Below are 26,568 nucleotides of genomic sequence, written 5' to 3' on the forward strand. Positions count from 1 at the left end.
AAATCAGGCCAGGCCCTTCGGAAGTAAATTTTTTCTTAGAAGTTTTTTTTTTTTTTTTTTTTTTGAGAGAGAGAGAGAGAGAGAAAGGGGGGAGGGGAAGAGCACGCGCTGGGGGGGGAGGGGCAGAAGGAGAGAGACAAGCAGACTCCTTCCTTGAGCAGGACCCTTGGATCAAGACCTGAGCTAAAGGCAGACGCTTAATTAAGACTGAGCCACCCAGGCGTCCCAAGGAGTAAGCTTTTGCACTGAGCTCTCAAAGCCGACTCTGAAGCTCCCCCGTTTGAATCATTTTCCTTCTGTCTTTTCAGGGTTTCTTCATCTGGCCCTTCAGCAGCCCAGGGACTCAGCACTGCTCTCTGACAGCTGAAGCTTCTTGCTTTCTGTCCCGCTTGGGCCTCCCTCGTTTGCACATCTCTACGTCTCCCTCTCGAGCAACATCTCCTGTCTCCTCACTAAGAAAACTTGCCTTCTAGGGCCCCCACTGCTTGGTTATTGGGGTCATGACCTCTAAGAATCAGATGACTGACAGTTTCTAAAAATGCACTAAAATAAAAACATAAAACAAATATACAATTTTAGGACAACGAAGGCACCTCGAATCTAGGTTCAGAGCCTCTGGATGCCTTAGCCCATGTACATAATAATAATTCTCCACATCTACGTGGAGCTTCCTAGCAACAAGTAGGAATGAGCCCTCTGATCAGTCCTTCATTAGGAAGGCGCCTCCTTGAGCCTAACCTGCTTTTGAGAATCTAATGAGAGCCATGGATTTTTCCTCCCATAAATTATACATATCCTAATACATCTAAAATCTAGCATTCATTTCTCAGAAGTTTCAGATTCCTCCTGAAACCCAGTCATAAAAATCCAACTCTGCTTCTGTTGACATTCAATTAATTATGTGTCTAAGCACCCCATATTCTGATCCCTCTATTTAAATGGTTCCTCCTCCATGGGGTCTCCCCTAAACCACCAGCTGGAAATCCTCTTCCCTTCATTGGGTCTCCTCACTCTATGAGGTCAAGGCCCTGGGCTCCCAGTACCTCTTGCCATGGTACCTGGAGATAGGGTCAACATTATGGGTCTCTTCTTCTGTATACTGGACATTTGGGTCTCTCCCACCCAAATGTTAAAACAGGCTGAGCAGTACATAAGTTGGTTGAATGTAAGTTTGCTTATTGGATCAGAAACATAACAGAACTAGGAGAAGGGAAACCGATAAAACTCTGTGTGAGGGGACACCTAAAAGAGTGAGAGTTTTGAATCTGTGCAGACGGTGCCTGAGAGGGCATATGTATACATAATATCAAGGAAATCATGAAAGCTATCAATAGCACACGCTGGGATTTGCTTACCAAAACTGAAAATACTGAAATTAAGAACGCCTGCAAAGATTGAGAGAGACAGCGTGTTCTATTGGCTTTAACACTAATTTATGTAGTGGGTAAGGGAAACAGATGGCCCTCATTATCTTGAGAGGTTATGTAAGTCACAGACACAAATAGGTTCAAGAAAGGTTTAGAGATTGCTGAAAGGAATTAAAGAAGCCCTAAATGAATGTAAAGGCATGCTGTGTTCGTGGGTAGGAAGACTTAATGTTGTTAAAATGGCAATCCTATCCAAAACAATCTACGGATTCAATGCAGTCCCTATCAAAATTTCAACAGCCCTTTTTTGTAGAAATCAAGAAACCTATTCTCAAATCAATACGGAATCTCAAGGGCCCCCGTATATCCAAAACGATCTTGGAAAAGAAAAACCGAGTCATATTACTTACAACCAAAATATGGAAGCAGCCCAAGTGCCCATCGATACATGAATGGATAAAGAAGACAGACATATACATACGCATACGATGGAATACTACTCAGCCATAAAAAAGAATGAACTCTTGCCATTTGCAACAATGTGGATGAACCTACAGGGTATTATGCTAAGCGAAATAAATCAGACCGAGGACGACAGATATTGTGTGATTTCACTTCTATGTGGAATCTAAAAAAACAAAACAAATGTACAAATGAAACAAACCAGAAACAGACTCATAGATGCTGGAAACAAACTGGTGGCTTCCAGAGAGGGGAAGGGCTGGGGAATGAGCAAAATAGGTGAAGGGGACTCAGAGGCACAAACCTTTCAATTATAAAATAAGTCCTGAGGATGTAACATACAATGTAGGGAATATGACCAATAATATTATAAAAACCTTGACAGACGGTGACTAGATGTATTATGGGAGTCATTTCGTAATGTGTAAAAATATCAAATTGTGATGATATATACCCGAAACTAATAGGATCCTGTATATCATTTATACTTTAAATAAATAAATAGAGAAACAAAGCCTGAGAATTTGCACCTATTGATTTCAAAACTTTCTACAAAGCTACAGGAATCCAAACTGGCAATAAGAATAGAAACATAGGTCAATGGAACAGACTGAGAGTCCAGAAATAAACCCACACATTGATGGACAATTGATTTTTGAGAAGAATGCCAAGTCCATTCAGTGGGGAAAATACAACCTACTCCATAAATGGTGCTGGGATAAGTAGATTTCCACAGGCAAAAGACTGAAGTTGAGCCTCTACCTTATACCATATGCAAAAAGTAACTCAAAATGGCTCAATGACTTTAATATAAAAGCTAAAACCATAAAAGTCTTCGAAGAAAATACAGAAGTAAACCTTCATGATGTCATATTTAGCAACAGATTATTGGATTTGACAACAAAGGCATATACAACAAAAGAAAATATAGTTAAATTGGACTTCATCAAAATTTAAAACTTTTGTGCATCAAAGAACATTATTTTTTTTTAAGATTTCTTTTTTTAAAGATTTTATTTATTTATTTGACAGAGAGAGAGACAGCCAGCGAGAGAGGGAACACAAGCAGGGGGAGTGGGAGAGGAAGAAGCAGGCTCCTAGCGGAGGAGCCTGATGTGGGGCTCGATCCCAGAACGCTGGGCTCACGCCCTGAGCCGAAGGCAGACGCTTAACGACTGAGCCACCCAGGCGCCCCAAGATTTTGTTTTTAAGCAATCTCTACACCCAACATGGGGCTCAAACTCAACCCAGATTAAGAGCGACATGCTCTACCGACTGAGCCAGCCAGGCGCCCCAAAGGACGTTAGTAAGAAAGTAAAAAGACAACCAAGAGCATAGGAGAAAATATTTACAAATCATATATGTGGTAAGGATTTAATATCCAGAATATTTAAACTACTCCTACAACTCAACAACAAAAAGACAAATTCAGTTTGAAACTGTACAAAGGATCTGAATAGACCTTTCTCCGAAGAAGATATACAAGGGCCAATAAGCACACGAAAAGATGTTCACCATCATTAGTTAGGGAAATGCAAATTAAAACCACAGTGACGAAGGGTTTGGCCTTAGCAACCACAGCCTGGCCCGATGTGGTTCGAGATTCTGCCCAGGATCGACGTCACGGCCATGTGCTTGCCCTTCCCCAGCAGAGCCTCTGCGCACATCCACAGGTTCACTAATGGGGGCAAGGAAAAAAGGTTTGCCAACTATTCATGTCAGCAGGGCTTGATGGAAAGAGATAGGCGCGTCTCTGGAGTTAATCATTACCATGTGTCAAGGGGTTTGGAGAATATCGATCAAGGAAGCATTTTCCTGATTGATGAAAAATAACTCGGTTATGCTCATCTGCCTCTTCTAGAAGGGTATGCACTGTATTAATGTACTGCATAGTAAAACCAACGGAGAAGTAAAAACCCAACCCAACCAAATAAGAACCACAGCGACACACCACTTCATCCCCAAATGTTGGAGAGGATGCAGTGACGTTCGAACTCCGGCGTGAAGCTGGTGGGAAAGCAGAACGGGGCAGCTGCTGTGCAAAACAGTTTGGTGATCCCTCAAAATGCGAAGCATCAAGTTACCATATGACTCAGCAAATTCCAGTCCTAGGTATAAATCCAAAAGAATTGAAAACAGAGGCTCAAACAGATACTGGTACACCGATGTTCGTTGCAGCGTTGTTAATAACAGCTGAAAGGTGGGTGCAACCGAGATGTCCATCAACAGAGGTCTAGAGGAAGAAAGGGCGGCGTCTACACCCCATGGAATATTATTCAGCCTTACAAAGGAATGACGGGCTGACACGCGCTACAACATGAATGAACCTCGGAAACACGGTGCCGACTGAAACAGACATGAGGACCCATACGGTGCGCTTGCACTCAGCCGAGGGGCCTAGCACAGGAAAGTTCAGAGAGACAGAAAGTAGAATGGCGGTCACCGGGGACGGGGGAGGGGAGGAACGGGGAGCTGTGCTTAAAGGGCACAGAGTTTCCGTTTGAGGTGACGAAGAAGCTTTGGAAATAGGGCGATGGTTGCGCCATGTTGTGAAAGTGCTAAAAGCCACCGAGCTGTATGCTTTTTTTTAAAAGAACGATGGAGAGAAATGCGTGGGTGATAGTCTCACCGCAGATCATCAGGACCGTGGTGGGATGAACCCCTGGCTGCTGCAGGCCACCCGTTGTCCCGGAGCCTCATTCCTCACCAGCGTGGCTGACGGCATTCCAGAGTAGAGGGCCCTCACCGGGGCCAGGGAGGTGCCCCTACGATCCATATGACAAGGCTGAGGGTGGGCCTTGGGCTCCGCAGGGACCCGGCCTGGGGTGCCAACAGTGTGGTAGCAGGAGACATTCCTCAGGCACATTGGAACGGCCATGCACCATTCCGGCCAACCCAGAGCTGATGCCACTGGTGGGCTTTGGGGCGTCAGATTTCTCTCGGGCACGACATACTCACCCTTTTAGAGGAGTAACAACAAAAGAAACCATATTCTATTAATTGACTAGTAAGAAACACTCTCTTACACACACACACACACACACACACACACACACACACACACACACACACAGAGGCTCTCCCAAGAGAGATATCAGTTACAGACATTAGCAATGACTCCCCGCTCCAGAAGAAGCACACCATTTGGCATGCTTGCAGGCCAGAACTCCTCATCTCTTTCTCCACTGGCATGGACACCCAGGCTGCTGTCAGGGACCCCAGGGAGTTTTTGGGTAGCTCACTGTAAGCTAGGCAGTGTCCACCTGGTAGCATCAGGACGTCATCCCGGCGAGAAAGAGACTCCAGCTAGCTCAAGTGAAAGAATGCAGTGGACGGGCACGAGCGGCTCTGGGAATTGGGGGTGGTAGGGGCCAGGACTGCTCCGGGGGGGCTGGGAAAGCAGAAAATACAACCCCGGCTTCGAGGGGGAGGCCGTCTGTCCCGCGTCTCAGCTGCACCCGCGGACTCTCCTTCCTGCTTTACTCATGGCAGATGCCAGCCCTGGGGAGGGCCTTCCAGCCACGGTTAGGTCACACAGGGCAAGGAGAGAAAGTGGCCCAGGGCAAGGAGAGAAAGGCTTTGCTTCCCAGACTGCCCTGGTGGAGGGCGGCTCGTAAGACCGTTCTCTCACCCATACCAAACGCACTGGGGAGAAGTCATCCCCAAAAGGGACCAGAAAGCCAACAGGCAGCAGAAACGGATGAGGCCCAGCCGGAAGCCCAAGACACGTATGAAATCCGTGCCCCTCCTGGATGAACACCCAAACCCCACCGCCTAAGACTCAAGGGTCAGGACCCACACGGGGTTTGTAAACAATTCCTCTCCAGGAAACTCAGGGGTGTGTTTGTGCATCTGGACTGGCTGGTGCCTGACAGAAAATTCGTGGACTTTGGACTTTGGCCGCACAGCCCAAGCTCCTTCTGCTTTTCCACAAAAAAAAAAAAGAAAAAAGAAGGATGACCCCGCTGCCTCCTTCTCAAGATCTTGGCCACCATGGGCTGCCGGCTGCAGCTGCAGACCCTCCAACAGAAAGCTGCTCCAGGGCTGTCAGTCGGGGTGTTGGAAGATGGGTCCCCAGGGCGAATGCACAGAGGGCCCCCCTGGGAGAGACTGTGAGGTCTGGTGATGTCACCCCCTTCTCCCCATGCAGCTGATCATGGGGACATAGAAAGGACGCTCCTGGAATGAGCGACAAGTACGACCTGTTCCTGATCTCAGCAATCTGCAACATTTGCGCGGGTGCCAGGTCAAAGGCAGGGCTGGAGGCCAAGAGGGGGTTCAGGGCCCAGCTGGCAGAGAGGCACACGGGGGGCCGGGGCGGGTGGGGTGTGGGAAGGAGGCCAGGGTCAGGCTGCAGCAGCAGGGGCTGAGGTCAGTCACACAGGGAAGAGTTCCAGAGGAGGGGTCAGGCCAGGCCAGCGATCTGGAGAGGAAAAAGAAACCGGCTGACTCCATGCCAGGCCTGTCACCAGCGGAAACATGCCAACCCTAGGACATGTCCCATTTAGCAGATGAGAAAGTGGGCAGAGCACTCATCTTCCCAAGGCAGGGCCTGCAGCCAGTGAGCCGTGGAGCCCGGGGCCGAGCCCCAGTCGCTGCCGGTCAGATGGAAGCAGCAAGGAGGGTAGGACTGGGGGTGGGTGGGGCTGGTAGGGAGATGAGCTCACCGTAGAAAGACGCCTTCCGCCTTCCGGGCCGTTGGAATTGAGGGCTGGGTATTGCAACCCCAGGGGAGAGGAGGGTAGCTGCAGGGGCCTGAGTATTTATCTGTTCCTTTTCCTATCTCCTTCCTCGGTGACTGAGGGACAACCATGGCAAAGTGACATTTGAACTTTGACCCCATGACAGCAGGTGTCACCTCCACGAACTTTGCAGAGGTGACTAGAATTGAAGGCTAGTTCACACCTTGACACAGTCCCTTCGTCAGGAGGGCGGCTCTCCCAGCGCTTTCACATGGGCAAGAAGGTGTGTGCACGTGGACTGGACCTCGGGAAAGATTTCTCGAAGGCCTGCATGCCCAGCGCTCGATGTCAGCTCCCCTGCTGCAGACCTGCTCTTTTGGGTTCCTGGACCCAATTCCAATGTATTGGGGGCGGGAAGGGGGGAATGTGAGGGGCTTCCTACACAACACCAAGCAATTCTCAGACTACATCAGGGTGTCCCACAAAATTCCCTCTTAAACAGACATGCACACTTCAGACGCCAATTGAAAGGCCAGCTGGTTACCTGTGCTTCCAACTGGCCGTAAATCAGAGGTTCTTTTTTTTTTTTTTTTAAGATTTTATTTATTTATTCGACAGAGATAGAGACAGCCAGCAAGAGAGGGAACACAAGCAGGGGGAGTGGGAGAGGAAGAAGCAGGCTCCTAGCGGAGGAGCCTGATGTGGAGCTCGATCCCATAACGCCGGGATCACGCCCTGAGCCGAAGGCAGACGCTTAACCGCTGTGCCACCCAGGCGCCCAATCAGAGGTTCTTAAGACCCCTCCTCGGGTCTGATTCATTTGCTAGAACAGTTCCCAGAACTCAGAGAAGCATTTTACCTACTCGATGACTGGCGTATTATAAAAGGATAGAACTCAGAAACAGCCAGATGGAAGAGACGCATAGGGCCAGGTGTGGAGACAGGGCTGGGAGCTTCTCTGCTCTCTCCAGGGGCACCAACCAGCCTGTTTCCGCCGCCTGGGAAGCTCTCTGAACCCAGTCCTTTTGGGATTTTAGGAAGGCTTCATTACATAGGCATGATTGATTAAATCATTGGCCATTGGCAGTTGATTCAAACTCCAGCCCCTCTCCCCTCCCTGGAGGGGTGGCGGAGAGACTGAAAGCTCTCTAATCACCTGGCTGTTTCTCCTGGCAACCAGCCCCCTTGGTTAAGTTACCTAAAAGCTTTCCAGTTGTCACCTCATTAACATAACAAAGACACCTTTATCACTCTTATCACGGGAAATTCCAAGGGTTTAGGAGCTCTGGGTCAGGAATAGGGTCTAGGAGGAAAATAAATCTATTACAAATCCCAACAGCTCACCTCCCCCACTCCCCCCGCACATTCCCCTGCCCTCCAGCTGTGCCCGCCAGGTGGGTGAAGGCAAGGAGGGGATGCTGGGCCAAGGGCCTGTGATTGGTCCTGCTGCCCCTCGCCAGCACCTGAGTCAGGAAGGCGACACTCTGGGCTTGTCCTTGGCAGAGGCACTCGAGGCAAATCTGCAGAGAACATTTTACTGTGATCTCCAGCCTGTCTTGGATTCATGTTTTCTGTCTTGCACTGATGCTCCCCTTTCCCCCGATCACTGAGGTCATGCAAAGATGAAGGTAATTCTGAGTGATGTGATACAGGATCTCAGGCCAGACTGGAGTAGGACAACATCTGTTAAAGTTCATTTCATATTTCCGCTCTTGCCTTCTCAACCCAATGTCTAAAACAAGAACTGAATTAGAACAAAAAAGTTGATACAGTAGCTACTAATAAGAGTTACATTGGGGGCCCCTGGCTGGCTCAGTCCGTAGAGCATGCGACTCTTCATCTTGAGGTGGTGAGTCTGACCCCTCATTGGACCTAGAGCTCACTTAAAAAAAGAAAAAAAAAAAAGAATTATGCACATATCCTATCCTGTGGACCATGCTGAACTCTTCCCAGGACTGTTCCAGAAGTCTCATCACGACCTTAAAAGGAAGGCTCAGTTATTCATCCCATTTAACAGATGAGCAAACTGAGGCTCAGAAAGGGGAGATAAGCAGCACAGGGCGATGAACCTGCGATGTTGGACCCCAGCCCTTGCTCTATTTCATTTGCATACAATGCCACCCCGTCCCTTCGGCCCCTCACCCCTGATCCTGGTGGTCTCTCTAATTAGGAAAGATTTTTCAAATGAGAATAATCAGTATTACTGGGGATATACTTAACCGTCAGACTCCACCCTTGCCCATAATATTCTAGTATTCCCAAAGCTCCCGGCATTGCAACCCAGGGCTCTGTTGGCATTAGATAGATGAGTGTGACAACTGTCGCCTTCAAGACAACCTTCCAAAAAGATTAGGATTAGTTTACCTGGTTCTCATTTGGTTAAACGGTTAAAAATTGGGAACACCAAATATCTATTTGCTGTTTTTTGGTGAGCAGCCTTATTTGGAGTGGGATGGGGGGAAGGAGAGATGTTGAGAAAATTACAGTGAAAACCCAGCGCAACATTGTCAATTTCGAGATGAGGCACTAAGGAAACATCCTGTGGGGGGAAATCACTTCTGATATTGGTTGATGTTACAGATGGAACATCATCCCTACGAACATCGAACATCGGGAAAGTGTGTAGCTGTCCTCAGGGGGAAGGGAGCTCCCGAAAACCGGCAGCTGCCTGGCTGTGGCCAATTTTTGGTTTTAACCACTAATTAAGCTGAGTTTATTCAGAACAGACTGCCTTACTGATCGGGGGGAAGAGAGTCTATGCTTGCGGTGGAGAGGCCCTCCCTGCGTGTCCAGGACCCTTGGTGCTCAGCTCTTCTGGACAAGCCTAGTCTCCACCCTACCCAAACTAGGTCAGATTTAAGGATTAAAATTTCCATATTTCTGCCCTATTAGCACAGTTAAATAAAGATAATAATGGATATAAAACAACCAACCAACATCAAAAGACTGAAGCCTGAAAAAGGAAGCTGGCCTTTGGGGTGCCTGGGTAGCTCAGGTGGTTAAGCGGCAGGCTTGGGCTCAGGTCGTGATCTCTGGGTCCTGTGCTCAGTGGGGAGTCTGCTTCTCCCTCTGCCTCTCCCCCCTGCTCATGCTTTCTCTGTCTCTCTCTCTCTCTCTCAAATGAATAAAGAAAACCTCAAAACAACAACAACAACAAAGGAAGCTGGCCTTTGATAATGGCACAGAGGGAGTGAGTGGAGAGGGGGTAATGCATTGAGCACTAGGTCTGGGACAGACCTTGCTTCTCCTTTGAGTCTGCTGTAGTCTGGGATCTGGCAGTGACCTCAGGAGCTCCTCTGCACGTGGCTCAAAGAACCCAGACCCAGAGCCTCCATGAGCACTTGGGGATGGCCCTCAGGTTTCCCTGGGGTGGGAGAGGGACACTGCAACACGGCTGCTATGCTGGGGAATGCACCCCCGACTTACTAGCTGGCTGGGGCTGACAGTGGCTTGGCATCTGCTTAGCAGAGGTGGGAGGGGAGGCCAGGCCCCATACAATGAGACCCCCCCCAAACTCAGACGGAGAATGGAAGGCCTTGTCCAGGCCTGCCTGCATGTCCCACGTCATTTCTGTTAAAACCCCAACCTGCTGCCTCTGCTCCGAGCTGCTACAATTCTTAGGAACACTTAGAGGACGTTGGCACTCCTTCCTCTGACCTTATGAAGGTAGGTTCGGCCTCCCCCACCCCACCTGGCATCCCTCCCTGCTCCAGAGGGTCCTGGGGCCAGCCCAATGGACCCCATCACACACTGCCCCAGGGACCGCAAGCAGAAAGCTCACTTTTTTGCTTGTTTGGGTGCAGTTGGGATAATTTTTAATACATTCCTTTTTGCTCTTCATCAACTTCAAATGTATCAAGACGTCCTGAGGGCAAAAGAGCCGATTTAACTCTCTGATTAGAAGGAATGCTCTTGGCCTAACGCCTCACTCATTTTGAAATACTGACATTAACTGGGAAAATCACTCAAGCTCTCTTGTTACTTCCTGTGCTTAATTAAGTGGCTCTGCAGGTGACTCAACCCTTTTATTTTTCAGAATGACATCAGACTTATTTTCCATTTTAATAGCCTGGTTACTTCATTGATTTTTTAAAATCCAATTTCACTTTCTAGTGCAATTTTTTATCTATTTTTTTTCCCCCTCCACCCCAGGAAATGCTAACTCCCATAGTGGCTGAACTCCAACTATTACAAATGCCTCCATTTTGGTTTTTGGTGAGGTTTTTGTTTTGTTTTGTTTTTTGTGGTTTTTTGGGGTCCAAGGTCCAAAATCAGAATTTGGAGGAGGAATTAGAGGTGTAATGCTTACATGCAAATTACCTAAATAATTTCACAAAGTGTTGGGAGTTTTTCAGATAATGAACTATCTAGTGTTATTCCTGAGAGGGGTTCCCGTGTCCTGGATGTGGTGTTGAGGTCCCTGCAAAAAACCCCAGCTTCAGAAGCTACTTCTGGCTCTTTACTCTTGTCACTTCCTCCTGTCACTTCAAGGAGGAAGATTCCAACCTCATAAGCTTGTCTCGAGCTCATTTAATACTTATCGGGTGGCCGTTTAACATTTATTAACCTGGAGGGTAATTGCCATTGTTTGGTAAAGTCTGTTGTTTGAGGGTGGACGTGAGAATTTCTACATCTTAACAGGGTTTGGATTCACAGTCTCAAGAAAAAGCGGATGCCAATGTTTTGCATGGCACATGACATTTATTTATTGTTTGTTTATCTTTCCGGTAGGGGGTTTTGTTTGTTTCTTTGGTGCCTGGGCCAGCTCAGTGAATTTCATTTTCTGCCCCTACTGAGGGGTTTTCCTCCATTTCAAGGTCATGCCCTGATTCAGTTTCCCAAAAGGGGCCACCCTGGTGAGGGCGGGGAGAGCCCAGCCCTGCTCATGCCTCAGTGTCACGTGGGGCGACGTGCACAGAGCCAGTAACAGCAGCCCATGGTGGCCCCGGCCTTTTCTCCAGACAGGAAGGGACCCAGACCCAAGCCACACGTGCTGCCCAGAGGGCTTCTTCCCCTTCCCCAAGGTTCAGTTATAACCAAAGAACTTTCCAGGGCAGGGAGCACTGTGGGACTTCAGGGATCCTTTTTTTTTTTTTTTTTTTTTTTGGTAATCCCAAGGGGAGTCAAAGATTTAATGCATGCCGTAAGTGCTCATTACATGTTCATTTTCTTCCTTCTTTAATATTTGCATAATGAAACATTGAGGGAATTAACTGGCTGCACAGTTGGAAGAACACACACTCTGATGATTCTTTTCCCCCATAAGAAAGATGTCAACCATTTGCTGTCTACCTTCTTGCTCTTCGGACGCCCCCTTCCTCTAAAGAGCGGAGGAGATTGATTCTAAGCTAACGTCCCACTTGAAGCAAAGCTGCCTCATGATGCCATGGTCTGTCCCTTCAAAAGTTCCTTCCAACCCATCAGCTGTGATCAAGAATTACACCAGGCACGAGGTGGGGACAAAGAGCCCTGAGCCGGATCCCTGCACTTGAGTAGCTAATGGTCACCCAGAAAGGCAGCCGACCCAGAGAGACGCACATGACAAGAACCGGTGGATGGTGGGGTGACAGGGACAGAGGAGCCCAGGTGGCAGGGAATGACCTCTGGATGCGAACACCTCAGATTGCTGTCAGCTTCCATAGCTCCAAACTCCTGCTGCCACTGGGTTCCATGTATGGATGGTCTCCCACGTTCCTGGGGCCTCAGAGCTGGAGACAAATGGCAGCCCCTTTACCCACGTCCCATACAAGCTCTTCAAAAGCCATGTGTGCCTGTAACAGACTTGACTGGATGGGGGGTGGGGATGCCCGGCTCATAGAAGCTATTCCACAAATACTGATCAGAAGAGTTAGTCGAAAGACTCCAGACTTTGCTCTTGGATGTCTCCGGCCCTCGCCCTTGGGGATCTTTCTCCGGCGGCTTCATCCTGCAGCACAGCTCTCCCTGCCGGTGCCACGATAGCGCTGAGTTTACTCCTTACGGGCCTCAACTAATCCCCTGCACTTTTCCAGTCCTGCCTGCTGGGACGATGTGCTCCATCATCCCATCCCTCCACCCAAATGGGGGCTGAGTCTGCGGTGGGAGTCCCCTCTGCCCCAGAGCCCATCACTGGGACACGAGGAGGATGGAGTGGCTGGATGGGAAGGAGGTGGTGGGTTTCTCAGAATACTGCTCGCTCTTGGATCGCATCACCTGGGTTTCTCTGCTGGAGTCGAGGTTCTGACAGAAGGAGCTGACCTTTGGCCCAGTTTCCAGGACACCAGGTCATTGGGTCATGATTAGGGAAGCTGAGGCCAGTCTCTGATGCATTTGATCTTCCTGGGGCCTCTGTCTCGGGCCATGTTGCTTTTCCTCCACCCAGCTAGGTTCGTGCTTTCTACTCAATCAAAACGGAGCCATAGTTTTAGGGGTCAGACATAAGGAAGAAAAGCAAGAGAATGGCTAACATGAAAGTCAGGAGGGTCGTTACCTCTGGTGGAGGGAAGGGGGAAGACACCATTGGCGGGAAACCACAGGACTCTTCTGTAAGACGCTGTTGCTGTTTTTAACCTTGGCTGCGGACGTTCAAGTGTTCACGTATGATTATTCCTTAAACCGCTCTGATGCGTTTTCTGCGCTCCTCTGAATGCGTGATACATTTCACAAGGCGTGTGGCTTCTGCCACAAGAAACACCACTTTTAAGCAGCACTGCTGCCCCGGCTACCTCTCCCTGGCCATTTTGCCTGGCTGAGCCCGGTCCAGTGCACATCCGGGGAGCATCCACACCTGCCCCTGCCCCCACCTTCCCCACCTTCCACCACAACCCAAGCCACATCCTGCCCTGGTGTCCAAAACCTGTGACCACTGTCGGACGGCAACGCTGTGGACACTCCGCCATCTTCTACCTTCCCACCTGTTTTGCACAACATAGAAACTATAAACCAGAGTATGTTGCAGAGAGCTCTGCTTCTGCGATTACACACCCCCTCCAGCTGAGCTTGCCCCCCATGCTGGTGCATCTGTTCAGGAAGGTGCTGGTGCTTTCGGATCCAGGGCACGCGTGACCATAGCACGCAGGGGGCTGAGTGACAAGCACAAGCCAGAGCTGATCTGGCCTGCCCAGTTCCATCCCCAGTCCCCAAGCTGGGCTTCATTCTCCCCCATGATCTAGACCTTTGTGGCTCTTGTGCCCCAGGTCCTGAGTCATCCCTTCAGCACCTGTCAGCCTCAGTTTCCCTGGATTATCCATCCGGAACTGTCACCTGCTTAGGTTCCTCAAAGCCTTGCCCTTGTCCCACATGTTAATGTAGTGAGTCCGCCTTGACAGTCTGCAAAGTGCCCTCTGCAAACATCAATGGCTAGGAAAAGTCTTGGGGAATGCATGTCCAACCTACCATTTCCGGCTTCGCACAACTGGCCACAGAGCTGGTGCCAAGGGTATTTCCTTCGTGGCCCTTTGGACTCAGAAGCTGCTATTGATTCTACTGGCCAGACACATGCCTTCCCTTTGAAGCATTTGTCTGCAAAGTAGGCCTGTTGAACCAAAACGAAAGCGGGGGCCGTCGGGAGCATGCAATGAATATTTGCCAGTTGCAGCAAGTGCTTACTTTGGCAAACATTTGGAGACAGGCGAACTAGCATCACTGTCCTATGTGTCCGCGGGTCTGTAGTGAGGATCCCAACCCAGTCAGGACAGGACAGGGGCTGTCCGTTCAAAGATGCTCTCCGGGGCCCTCCTTCTCCCTTCCTCCATGCAAGGGAACAGAGTGTGAACGCGCGGACGGGCCTGGATGCCCTTCCTACCCTGGGTGCTCCCAAGCTGTGTGCTCTGAGGCGAGTTCCTTGGTCTGTCGGAGCCTTGGTTTCCTCCAGCACTGGGTGGAATGGCAATTTCTTCTCTGTGGGGTTGACGGAGGCTTAAATGAGATAATGGGGGTAAGCCGCTAGCAGGCTGCGTGGCACTTTCCTGGCTCTCAGTACTTGCTAACTCCTTCCTCCTTCCTTCTACCTTCCTTCGCTTCAGGGGTACTTAACTCTGGAAAGTAGTATTAGGCTACTGCAAAGAACAGTTAGAATTGGCCAGTGTCTCCCTTGATCCCTGGAACCAGGTAGTCCGTGGCCCAGGACCCCAGCCCAGGCCCTCACTCAGTGACCCCAGTGGCCTCTCAGGGGACTCCCCCGTCTGAGGAAGCCCTACCCCGGGGCAGCACTCTCCACCCAGCACCCCTGCCTCCTGCAAAGAGCCCCACCTGAGACCCTAAACCACAGCAGGTGAGAGTCAGGGGCCCGCCAGCCCGAGCCCTGCCTTTTGCAGAGGGAGAACAGACCAGAGAGGGCGGCCCATCTGCCCCGGGTTGCCCAGCTTGTCAGCAAGGGTACCCAGGATGGAATCCACACAGCTCCGCCTTTCAGCACACTGGCTCTCCTGCCAAATGCCCTTTCCTTTTGGTGATTTCCTCTGAGAAGCTCACTGAGCTCCTAAGACAAGCCAGGTAAATTTTTAAATCTTCGTTAAAAAAGAAAAGGCCACCCTGTGAAGAAAAGACTACGGAGAGAGCCTGTTGGCGAGAAAGTGGAGGGATCCCGGGAAGGTGCTGGTGCGCTCGGCGTGGCGGCCACCGAGCTGGCTGCGTGTGGTGCAGTGCCCGGCTGAAATGCGGCCCCCCGAGGGCACAGCTTCCCTTCCCCACCAAGGAAGAGTCAGAGATGTCATTGTTCGGTCCTGGTTCTCTGCAAAGCTTGAGAGAGGGCGAAACGTTCGCTCGCCTCGAACAGTCCTCAAGGAGACAGCCAGAGTCCACGCAGGGAAAACATCCCGTTCCTTACCCTTCTAGAGCACGCAGTCTACTCCAGCAACAAGGATGGAAGAAATAGATAGGAATTCAGTTACATACGGTGGTGAGAGAACAGGTGCCTGGCTGAGGGGAGGGCTCTCCCAGGAGGTGGTGTTTAAGGGGGAGAGGCGCGGCCACTGGGGAAGGGAGAAGAGTGTGTCTGGGGAGGGAACAGCTGGCACAAAGGCCCTGAGGAGGCCCGCATGCTGGAGCAGGGGAGAAGGGCAGGGGGATCAGAGAGGAGGTGTCACCGGCGTGTCCCTGTAGGCTGGGAAGGGGTTTGCATTTTACAGGGTGGGCGTCAGGCACCCCTGACGGGTCTGATGAGGAGGAATGCGGTCCGCCCTCATTCTGTAAAGCGCACCCCCGGGCTGACCGGAGGGAGAGAGGGGAGATGCTTGCAGAGGCAGGCGAGCGTGCTGCCCTGCGCCCCGCAGACAAGCGGCAGGCTTCTCCGGCCTCGTGTGCTCCGTGTGACAGAAGCTACTCACGCCTCGCGACACTGCTGTGCGGGTTACGTGTCTGCCAGGGCCCGAGTGAATGCCATGCTCCTTCCCGTGAGACCCTCCCTTTCGCTTTTAGCTGGAATTACTCAGGACCCAGGAAACCAGACTGCAGCCATCGCCTCTCCTCTGTATCACGGTGGAAAGAAATCCTCCACTTTAACTGGTCAAGGGACCCGTCTTTTGTCCCTCGGGTGATGCTTCTCGTGCCTTGCTTCAGAAATCCCTCCTTCCTCGCTATGAGGCCGTAAGAGATACTTCTGTTACAGCTAGAAAGTTCAGTTTTACATCCGGGTCTTTCATTCATGTGGAATTTGTCTCTGACTCTGCATGAAGCCCAGCTCCCGACTGCTTGCCTGTGTGACTCGGAGCAAATTGGGTCCCCGGTGTCCCCACCCGGCCAGTGAGAAGGTTATGTTAGGTCATGTCTGAGGCTTCAACCTGTGCCCGGTGATGCTCCTGTCGGCGTGGTGATGAAATCATTCCACAGATTTCCACGCGCCCTGTGAAGACGCAGCCACGTGGACACGGAGCTCGCTGCCCGGCCCACTCTGCTCTTCTCTCCTCCGGAAGTAGAACACAGCACCTCAGGTTCCCCAAGACCCACTTCCTGGCCAGAACTTCACTTGGACTCCTTCTTTTCTGATGTTTTCATTGTGTCTTATGTACCAGGGCGAGGATGGAAGGAGAAGCCTCGGTAACTCGACTGTTATCAAAACCACACATCCAACTAGACCGGCATCCTTGGACACGCCACCCTGCAGGATGGTTGTGAAAACCTTCCAAACCCGCCTTGAAGGAGACTCCGAGAGGTGCCACCACACGGCAGGTCAGTGGGCATCCGGGTGGAGACGTGTCTCTGGAAGCGAGTGGCTGGTTATAAAAACAAACATACACACGGATGAACAGCCCGTCTGCAGTGTTCAACCTGTTGTAACAGCATAGATGGTGGGAGACCCCGTCAGGCCAGTTTGGGGGGCGCAGACTCTGCCTGGTGGTAACAGCGTGGGGGAGGAGTCCCTGGAGACCCCCCAGGGAGGGAGGGTCTGAGAGCGAGGAGGAGATGTTCATGGGGGCTGGCGCAGGTAGGGGAACTCAGCCCAAGCTCATTTAAGGAAAACAGCGTGCAGATGACCATCCTACGGGGGGTAGGCAGGTGTGGTGTCTTACAGGATACAAGGGCGGAAGAGACTGGGAGGATGTCAGGAAAGAAAGCCTATCCGTTGGGTCCCAAGTCTTGCAAGGCATAAGCCAGCTGTCTGTCCCATTGGCAAATTCCTCAGAAGAGGGAATCTGATCGGCTTGAGGTCTGCAATGGTTCATCTTTTGTCAACTGGTCTGGGCCACGGAGTGCCCCAATATTTGGGCAAACATTATTCTGCGTGGGGTGTTTCTGCAGGGGCATTTTTGGATGAGTTTAACATTTGAGTGGATAGACTGAGTAAGACGCATTCTTCTTCCTAAGGTAGGTAGGTGGGCCTCATCCAATCAGTTGAAGGCATGACTAGAACAAAAAGGCTGACCTTTTCTTGAGTAAGAGGGACCTCCTCTTCTTGATTGCCTTTGAGCTGGGACATTGGTCTTTCCCTGCCTTCAGACTCTGGCTGAAGCATCAGCTCTTCTTGGGGCTTGAGGCTACTGGCTTTCACACTGGAATTCACACTGTCACCTCTCCGGGTCCTCAGGCTTTCAGATCCTTGGCTCTCCTGCGTCTCCCGCTTGCCAACTGCAGTTCTTGGGACTTCTCAGCCTTCGTAATTATGCGAGCCACTTTGTGTGTGTGTATGTGTGTGTGTGTGTGTGTGTGTCCTATTGGCTCTGTTTTCCCGGAGAACCCGACAAACGCAAGATCCCAGGGAACATACGTGGCTACCTGAGGGGTCTCTGTGAGGGAAGAGGCAATTAATTCCCAGGCAAGGGGACGCTGTGAAGCCTGCAGACACCCGAATGGGTGTCACCCCATGAGCACCAGGAGATCTCCTCCTCTGTGTTCCAGGAGCGTGTTGCCTGTACATCCATGTAACTCTGTGTGTGTGTGTGTGTGTGTGTGTGTGTGTGTGCTTACAACCTCTGCACTCCATAAGGCTCATAGTTCAACCTTGGATCGTCCTTAAGCCTTTGCATGTTGAGGCCTCGCCCAAGGCTTGCCTGTGGACAGTGCTTAAGTGTGGCTTTCGGGTTAGTTGGGACCCAGCGGCAGCCAGAGGCTCCCAAGCCACTCTGAGCAGTGATGCCAGGAAGGGTCTGCGCCTCCGATATCCTCCACCTTGCTATGCGTGCAGAAGCCACACCATTCACCCCGTCTTTAAGTTAAGCATTGCGGGGTCCCTAGGGCCCCCGGGCAGCTTGTGCAATGTCGGGAGGGGGCTACCCAACCGGACAGTGCAAGACTCCCAGGCAGGCTTCCTCTGAACCTGGCATCTGGGCGTGTTGCTGCCACTTCCAAATGGTTTTACAGCTTGTAGGAAGCCAGGGGCCACGCCAGGACTGTGATGTTCCCTTTCATGCAAGATTGACCTGTGGCTGAGTCACACCGGCTGAACCCAAGGGCAGCCTCTGTCAGCAGTGGGCGTACCCCAGCGAGCCAGTGCTCGCCTTGCACGGCCCCTGGACTGCAGCATTCCCTCTGTTCCCCGATTTCTAGAACTCCTGGTTCAGAGCCCAGCGCCATCCTAACCACAGCAGGAGAGGTGTCAGCAGGAAACAAGTGCAGGACACTCAGCCCTCCTGCCCTGCCTGCCCCTCTGATGGCAGCCACAGCAGTCCTGCCCCAGGCCCCCGTGAGCCCCTCAGCCCGCTGTCCTGCTGTGGAGCCTTCGCTCATTCTGCTTCCTCTTATGGAAGTCTGCCTCTTTCTCCCCTCAGTGTGTTTCCACCTTCAGTGAATTAGTGAAGGATGAACAGCTAGGTGTGGACCCTGAGGGTACCCGGGTCATGCATTTGCTGTCTCTGATCTTACAGTTCCAGATGTCTTCAGACTCTGTCCACCTTAGTCCGCATGGCCATAGAGCTTTAAAGCCTGAAGGTCATCTCGTGATGACTGAGCTCCTCCCTTGACGAAAGGAGAAAGTTCTAGAGGAACACACACAGAGCCAACAGTGAGGGCCCGGAGACACTTGGAGCATCCCCTGCACCTCCTCGCCACTGTGTTCCCCCCCGACCCGGAGCAGCCTCTCATCACCAGGAACCAGCCATCCTCATGTCCCTTCCCAGCACTGCCATGAGTAACACGCTCATGCAAGCCTCACACTGGCTGTTCAGGGCCGAACGGTGTCCTCCCAAACCCCCGGCCACCCAGAACCTCAAAATGCAACCTTATTAGGAAATAGGGTCTTGCAGATGTAATTAGTTAAGATGAGGCTGTACTGGAGTAGGGTGGGCCCTAATTCAAAGACTGGGTTCTCTAGGAGAAAAGAGACCCAGCAACACACACACACACACACACACACACACACACACAGTCATGTGAGGGCAGAAGCAGAGACAGCAGTAATGTGGCCATAAGCCAAGGACTGCTGGGAGCCACCAGAAGCTGGGAGACGCAAGGAAGGGTGGTCCATTAGGGCCATCAGAGAGAAGTCACAGCCTCCCCAACACCCCTGCAAGGTCCCCCCAGTGTCCGTAGGGCCTCCTGCACTCTCAGTTACTGAAGACTGTTTTTTAACTGATCTTAAATTAATTCACTTTTCCCCCCATAACTTTGGCTCATCCAAAATTCAAATTATGGGCTTTGTGGGGTGCCTGGGTGGCTTAGTCAGCTAAAAGTCCGACTCTATCTCAGCTCAGGTCTTGATCTCAGGGTTGTGAGTCTGAGCCCTGCATTGGGCTCCACTGGGCGTGGAGCCTACTTTAAAAAAAAAAATTATGGGCTTTGTTTGATGTATTTGTGGTATTTGTATGACAAGTGTCTCATGTTAATTCATGTGCTATATATTTGTCTATTTTGGTAAAATATACATAAGATACGATTTACTATGCTAACCATTTTTAAGTGTACAGTTTAAGGCCCACAATTCCTATTTAATTTTTTTAATCTTTTTTTTAAGTTTATTTTTTTGTAATCTCTACAACCCAGCGTGGGGCTCAAACTCATGACCCCGAGATCAAGAGTTGCATGCTCTTCCAACTGAGCCAACCAGGCGCCCCTCTAGTGAATTTTTAAATGCCGATATTGAGTGAGGCTTGGGTAGGTTGGGAAAATTCACCTCTGCTTACAGGGATTTTAAGGGGATGGATGGAGACTTGAATCCAGGCTGCCTGATTGTAAAGCTCTATTTGTCATAATGACAATAATAACCAGAGGAAGAAGAGTAACAGTGTGCCAGACATTGTTCTAAGTACTTTAAACATTGTATGTATTTATAATCTCATAGTCAAATACCTATACACTCAAATAGATTTAATTCATTTACATTTATACATGCAATGTCATATATGTGAGTGTGTATATATGTCTATGTACACACAGAAAACGTCACTTAAACCTTAGGTCAGCCCCTAAGGTGGGTACTGTTTTCATCCCCATTTCACAGAGAACGAAACAGGCCCAGAGAGCCGAGCTGCCCAAGGCCATGCATCCATTCGAGGAGCTGGGAATGTAGCCCAGACTGGCTCAGAGCTGTGCTGTGGGCTAAGGAGGGTGGACTGATGGAGGTCTCTCCTGAGACTCTGCCATGGCACTCACCCCAAACAGGGAGCCGAAGAGACTGGTCATAGTGTGTCATGCGAATGACTTTAGTCCCTGTCGCCCCACAGGAAGCTTGAGGTAATCCTATCTTGGCCTGGGACTGGGCCTGGGCCAGGCAGAGAGGGAGATGACATGCCTCTAGAGGCCCTGGTCCCCCCTGGGCAACAGGCAGTGTGCACCTGTTCACCTGGTGTGTATGGAAGGGCAGCCAGTGACCGTGACCTTGAGGAGAAAGTGGCCCCTTGAGGACTGACCCTGTGACCCACAGCTCATCGTCACCGAGGTGCTTCCCAAGGATGGGCCCTCATGTAAATTAAGAACCAGTCGGACACTTGGAAAGAGCAGGTCTGTGGGCTGGTCAGCTTCCAGTGCTTCCTTTTTCTGGAATGAGGAAGAAGGCAGTGGGCAGGACCTGGCTGGGTGCAGGCACACGCTCTCTGCAGCACCAGCCTGACTGGCCTGCAGTGGGCACTGCCCATGTGGCCTTCTGTGAGTTGGTGACCACCTGTGAGCTGTGCACCTGGGTGTGGGGCCAAGGGGTGCCTTTCTGGATGGTTCTGGAGAGCCTCCTTCTCAAGGCCCCTATCTGTTACCTTTCAGCCACATCAGCACATAAGATTTCTGGTTTTATGTATTTATTTTCTTGTTCTGGCTCCTGGCCTATATCTCCGTTCACAAAAAGAGCTAGAGTGCCAGGTTTCTAGAGCCATGTGCCTGGCAGCACTCAGGAAAATAAAATGATAGCCTCAGAGCAGGGTCCTGGTGCTCGCAGCTTACCCCCGTGGCATGGGGGAACAGTCTGTCACCAGGGGACAGTCCCACAGCATTGCCTTTCCCCCCGAATGCAATGTTGCAATCATTTGGGGGGATTTGTGTGGCTTTTACAAAAACCTTCTATTTTAGTTGGACCTTTTTCTTTCTTTTTAAGATTTTATTTATTATTTGAGAGAGGGAGAGCATGTGAGGGGAGGAGCAGAGGGGGGTGAAGAGGGACAAGTGAACTCTGAGCTGAGCATGGGGCTCAATGCAGGCTCAATGCAGGGCTCCACGCGGGGCTCGATCCCGGGACCCTGAGATCATGACCTGAACCAAAGGCAGAGGCATAACCGACCGAGCCACCCAGGCGCCCCGGCACACTCATTCTCATACGCACGCACACACATGTATACACGCACTGGCACATGAACACACACACGTACCCGGGGCACACATTCACACACGTACACAAACATACATTCATACATATATACACGCACGCTCACTCAGGCACGGACACACATATACAGGCATAAACACTCAGAGGCGCCTGGGTGGCTCAGTCGGTGGGCATCCGACTCTTGGTTTCAGGTCATGATCTCGGGGTCATGAGATCGAGCCCTGCAGTTCGCTCTGCGCTCAGCGTGGGGTCTGCTTGAGATTCTCTCTCCCTCTCCCTCTGCCCCTCCCCTCACTCATGAGCTCTCTCTCTCTCTCTCAAATAAATAAAAAATCTTAAAAAAAATGACAGACACTTACATTTACTAATGTGTACACACACACACACACACACACACACACACACACACTCCCACACCGACAATGCCTGGCCAATACCTAGAGTTGGCCTTGCTGAGAGAAACAGACCTTTGTCCACCAACCCCTCTTATTCCCCCACTGGGCACCAAGGGACATGGCCCAGGGCAGCCTTGGAAGGACAGAGCCCCCAAGCAGGTGATTTCGCTGTCAGGAGCTCAGCAGAGGAGGGGGACTGCCCAGTCACACCTGCTGGCCTGGGGCCCTGTGTCGTGCGACTTGGCACCTGCAGCAAATCCTCCCACAAGGCACGTCCATCGGCAGGGAAGCCACTCGTCCTCCCTTATCGCCCCGTGAGTCGCTTGACCCCTGTGGCCACAGGAGGACTCCTACTCCGACTGGCACTCCCAGAGCCTCCCTCTCCCGGTTGCTGGACCTGGCATGAGGGACTCGTACTGAAGGCTGGGTCCTGGAGCCCCAGGGAGCAAGACTCCTTCCATCCTTGGTCAGAGAACAGCCCAAGGGTGACTTTTAAGCCTTTAATGAGGGTAAAGGAGAGGTGACTGGCATTCACTTGAGCTGAGAATGAAAGATACCTGGCTGGGTAACAGAATGAAGGTCTGAAGTGTGACCACTGGTCGACTGAGCTCAAATGAAGTGGGTCTGTTTTAAGAATTATAGAATCAGGGGTGCCTGGGTGATTTAGTCGGTTAAGTGTCCAACTCTTGATTTTGGCTCAGGTCATGATCTCAGTCGGGGTCATGATATCGAGCCCTGCATCGGCCTCTGTGCTGAGGTTGGAGCCTACTTAAGATTCTCGCTCTCCCTTTCCCTCTGCCCCCCAACCCGGTCCCACTCGAGATCTCAAAAAAAAAAAAAAAAGGAATTATAGAATCAAATTGCAATTCTTGGTTTTCCTGTTGCTGCTGCTTCTCAAGAATTTGCTTCTGGTCTGGTCTTTGGTGATCCTGCAGCTGAATTGTCCAGGGAAAAATGTCTACATCTGTTGGAAGCTTTTCTGTTACCAATGAAAGGGGACTCGATTGGCCCTTATAATTCACAGGGGTCGGGGCACTGATCCAGACCCAGTCTCTCCACCCACATTGAGGTCTGCCTCTGGCTTCATCCGGGGATGAGGTCCCAAGCCCTACCTTCCAAGTTCAGGCCTGGGCTCATCTGGGGGGTTAGGGAGACTTCTAAGAGGAGGGAGCATGTATCTGAGATCAAAGCCTTGATGGGTGTTGGGCTGGTGAGACGGCGCCCTCACACCAAGCCACAGCATTTCAGCTTGGGAGTCCTTTCAATGTCATGGTACCCATCATAGATAAGAGGCTGCCTAAATGTTCCTATAGGGTTAGAGCCAACGAAGAAACAAGGTAAAACAAGGACACTGGGGACTAGGAGAGGCAGGCTCACCCAGTGCAGGGGCTGCCTTACTCACCCTCTCACCAAAGTCGCGCTGATGCCTTCAGCCGGCCTCTCTCTTCTTTCCATGGCTCCAACCCAGCCTCCCGGAATCGGTCGGCTAAATGGCTGTTTCACCTTTAATCTGATAAAACACGTCCATGAAAGTCATTACGCGCTGAGGGACAAGAGCAGCAGGGCAAAGTACACACGCGCACGTGTGCGTGCACACGATCACCAGTGTGTGGTGAGAGGACGTTCATGCCAGCGAAGGACGCGAGATCCACTTGTTGGAGAGAGAGCCGTCAGTGGCACACCATGCCCGTCGCGGAGAGACAAAAACCTGTTCCGAGTTGGATCACAGGGTGCATCTGTGTTATCCAGAACTTACCATGGAGGGCCCCCGGCGCCGACTCTGTCGATTCCTTGTAGGTGCTACGAACACAAGAGGGTAAAACAACCTTTCTTCAGCTCAGGACCACAATGTGGAGAAAGCCTACCGAGCTGGAAAGGGGAAGAGGGCATTGTCAGAGCCAAGGAAATCTTTTCATGAACCAAAAAAATAGTAAGCCTCTTTACTTTTCCCCCAAAGTGACAAATTTGACTTGTCAGATGCAAGTTCAACTTGTGGACAATCCACTCACGACTGATAATCTCCATAGCAACTGCGGTGTCACGTGATGACACAGAAGCGGTAGAGATGGGAGGCAGAGCAGCTTTCCAGACTGCTTTTCTTCTGGTAGATTCCATGAGGTCAGCCTAATTAATAGGAGCGGAATTGAGACCTTGGTTTAAGTCATTGGCAGATGTTCTTAAGGAAGAATGAAGATAATTTAGCACCTTCTCTTCCCATTCACGGGGTCCTGTGCCAGGACGGGGGAGGAGGGCTCCAATGTGGTGTCCCCCTCCACCCCCCCCCCAACTTGCCGAGCTCGAAACAGTGCTTCTAAATGCTCTCTTTGTGGAGTCGTGTCTGGAGAAAAAACTCTAATTCTTCTGAACCTTTTAAAATATCAGACACTGGTGAGAGAGGGAGCCAGGAATACAAGCCAAGTCCTCTTTTTAATTAGTATTATAAATTTCTACTTCTTTAATTTCCAACTGCTTCTCCCTGCAAAATGCAGGTACACTGTAATTAAAGCTCTCCATCCATGACATTTGTTCTTAGACTAGAAAATGCCGTCCCCTTCCCAAAGCATATCTCCTGTAGTCGGGTCTAATGTAGGTCTGGTGACTTGTTAAGGGTGGAAAGTTCATTCATTTTCATAGAGTCAAAGAATGAGATGCTTGTTGCCTTCCTGACACACTCGGGCGGCGAGGAGATGACAGGGCTGCCTGCCCGTGTACATCCCACCCACCCTGTTCGATGGCCACGGTGGCCCTGTCCACCGCCAGCATTGCTGTGGGGATCTGTGTCCAGGCCCCCCAGGCGGCTCTGCTTGGCCAAGCCTAGAGCATTTTGCTTTGTCTGCCACGAGACAATTGCTCCATTGTCTCCAGGTTAATGAAGTTTTTGGTCCAAAAACAATGATTTCAAACATCTCTTGGGCTTCTTTGCCCTTCATCTGGACAGACAAGTCCACCAATCCCTTCCGAATTGCTTCCTCCTCTGGGGCTGCTCTGCGGAGCTGGTGTGTGCATGGAGGTGCGCCTCAAGCCACTGTGTTGGCCATTGTGCCGGCCCGGAGCAACCCCAGCTTCCAACCCAGCTGTGTGTGAGCTCTGGAAAGGAGCAAATCACCCAGTGAGAACCAGCCAAGGCTACTCTCTTGCTCTAGCAAGGCAGTCAGCCACCATCAGCAGAGACTGGGGCCGGTAGCGGCATGGGAAAGCCTTGGTGGAAAAGAGGGAAGGCTCTGGGTGCACCCTGGTCGGAGCCTGTTTGTGGGGGAAGCTGTAGGCTGATGAATGGATCCTATGTGATTGGTTAGGGGTGCACATTTGGCTTTCCTTTGTGGGTCCTAAGTTGAAGTGAGGATAAGAAATAGGGAACCTATCAGCTATTAATCTATGAATCAAGTCCTGGCAGTTTGGGGTCGATTGTTATAGGAGCTGTTGTTTGGCTTCCTGTGCTGGTGGCTGATATTGTGGGCTGAGTTCTATCTTATATATGTTCTGGCCATTATCCATTCGTATAGTCAGTCATGTAGAGTGGGTACAAGACTATCTTCTCCCAGAACCTACCTGAAATCGAAGTTGAACAGGTGGGAGTCAGGGAGGGGAAGTCATTTTTGTACAAAGAGCCACAGATGGAAATTCCGCATGCTTTTAAGAGAACTGGATTTGAGGGCTTCTCCATCAACTGCTCCTTTGGGCCAACTGAAGTCTCCCTCAAGGCTCGCTGACCTTTCTCAGGCGCTACAGGGAATTGGGGATCCTGTGTTGGAGCACGGGGGGCCAGAATGGCAACCAGGAAGTAGGCCCTGTGAGCCTCCAGATGTATCCACCCTCAACTTCCCTTCCTCCCCGTTCCCTCCAGGGAGCCATCTTGCCACCACTCCCGCCCACAGGCCTTACTTCAAGGTCTTGTCTTCAGACTTACTGTTTTTTACCAAGCGAAGAATTATTGAGAAGGCAGTCAAGGTTAATCTATTTTTAATCAGGACACAAAGCCCAAAGACAAGCGCTAAGTCCCTAGGTATGGAAGGTCAGACACCTTACAGCAAGTGGTGCTTCTAAAATGCCGTGGTCCAGATGGCAGCCGATTCCACCCACACGTCAGGCGGGCAACAGCATTTCCAGACGTACTTCTTGTTTCTGCCCCCAGTAACATGCCTCCAAGCAGCCAAATGATTCTAGATCTTTCCAGAGGTCACAGGCTGGAGGCTTGTGGGCCACATTCAGTCTGGGGATGTGTTTTGCTTGGCACGCATGTGTTTTCAGTTTTTTAGTTACTTGCCAAGATTTTAAAATCAGGAGCTTGCCTTTCACATAAAAAATCTGTATGTTCCAAGTTCTCTTAAAAGTGGGATGATCGGGCAACAGTGGGTCATCTTCCCACCTGAGTCTGCTGAGCTGAATAGCCACGGCCCCCATTGAAAGAGGGGGGCATGGTCTCTTCTTTGCCACAGTCTCCATTTGGGCTGCCATTTTCTCCTGGGCATCACTGTTACAGACTAAATGTTTATGCCGCCACC

At 50.9% G+C, this 26,568-nt stretch overlaps 1 pseudogene across 8 annotated transcripts in view; it reads left to right on the plus strand.

Moving 5' to 3' along the window:
* Positions 1-26,568, plus strand: part of LOC123799763 (NADH dehydrogenase [ubiquinone] 1 alpha subcomplex subunit 1 pseudogene) — a 270,558-nt pseudogene that overhangs the window by 158,623 nt on the left and 85,367 nt on the right. For 7 of the 8 annotated variants that reach the window (XR_015725253.1, XR_015725254.1, XR_015725250.1 and 4 more), the window contains one exon: positions 16,501-16,657. The product of XR_015725253.1 is annotated as an NADH dehydrogenase [ubiquinone] 1 alpha subcomplex subunit 1 pseudogene, transcript variant X8 (transcript). Of the gene's footprint in view, positions 1-308; positions 4,263-16,500; positions 16,658-26,568 lie in introns of those variants that run through there. The other variant, XR_015725246.1, reaches the window with a different exon arrangement.

The sequence above is a fragment of the Ursus americanus genome, chromosome 7 (genome assembly GCF_024610735.1).
Source record: "Ursus americanus isolate L20-20 chromosome 7, mUrsAme1.1.p, whole genome shotgun sequence".
Classification (NCBI taxonomy): domain Eukaryota; kingdom Metazoa; phylum Chordata; class Mammalia; order Carnivora; family Ursidae; genus Ursus; species Ursus americanus.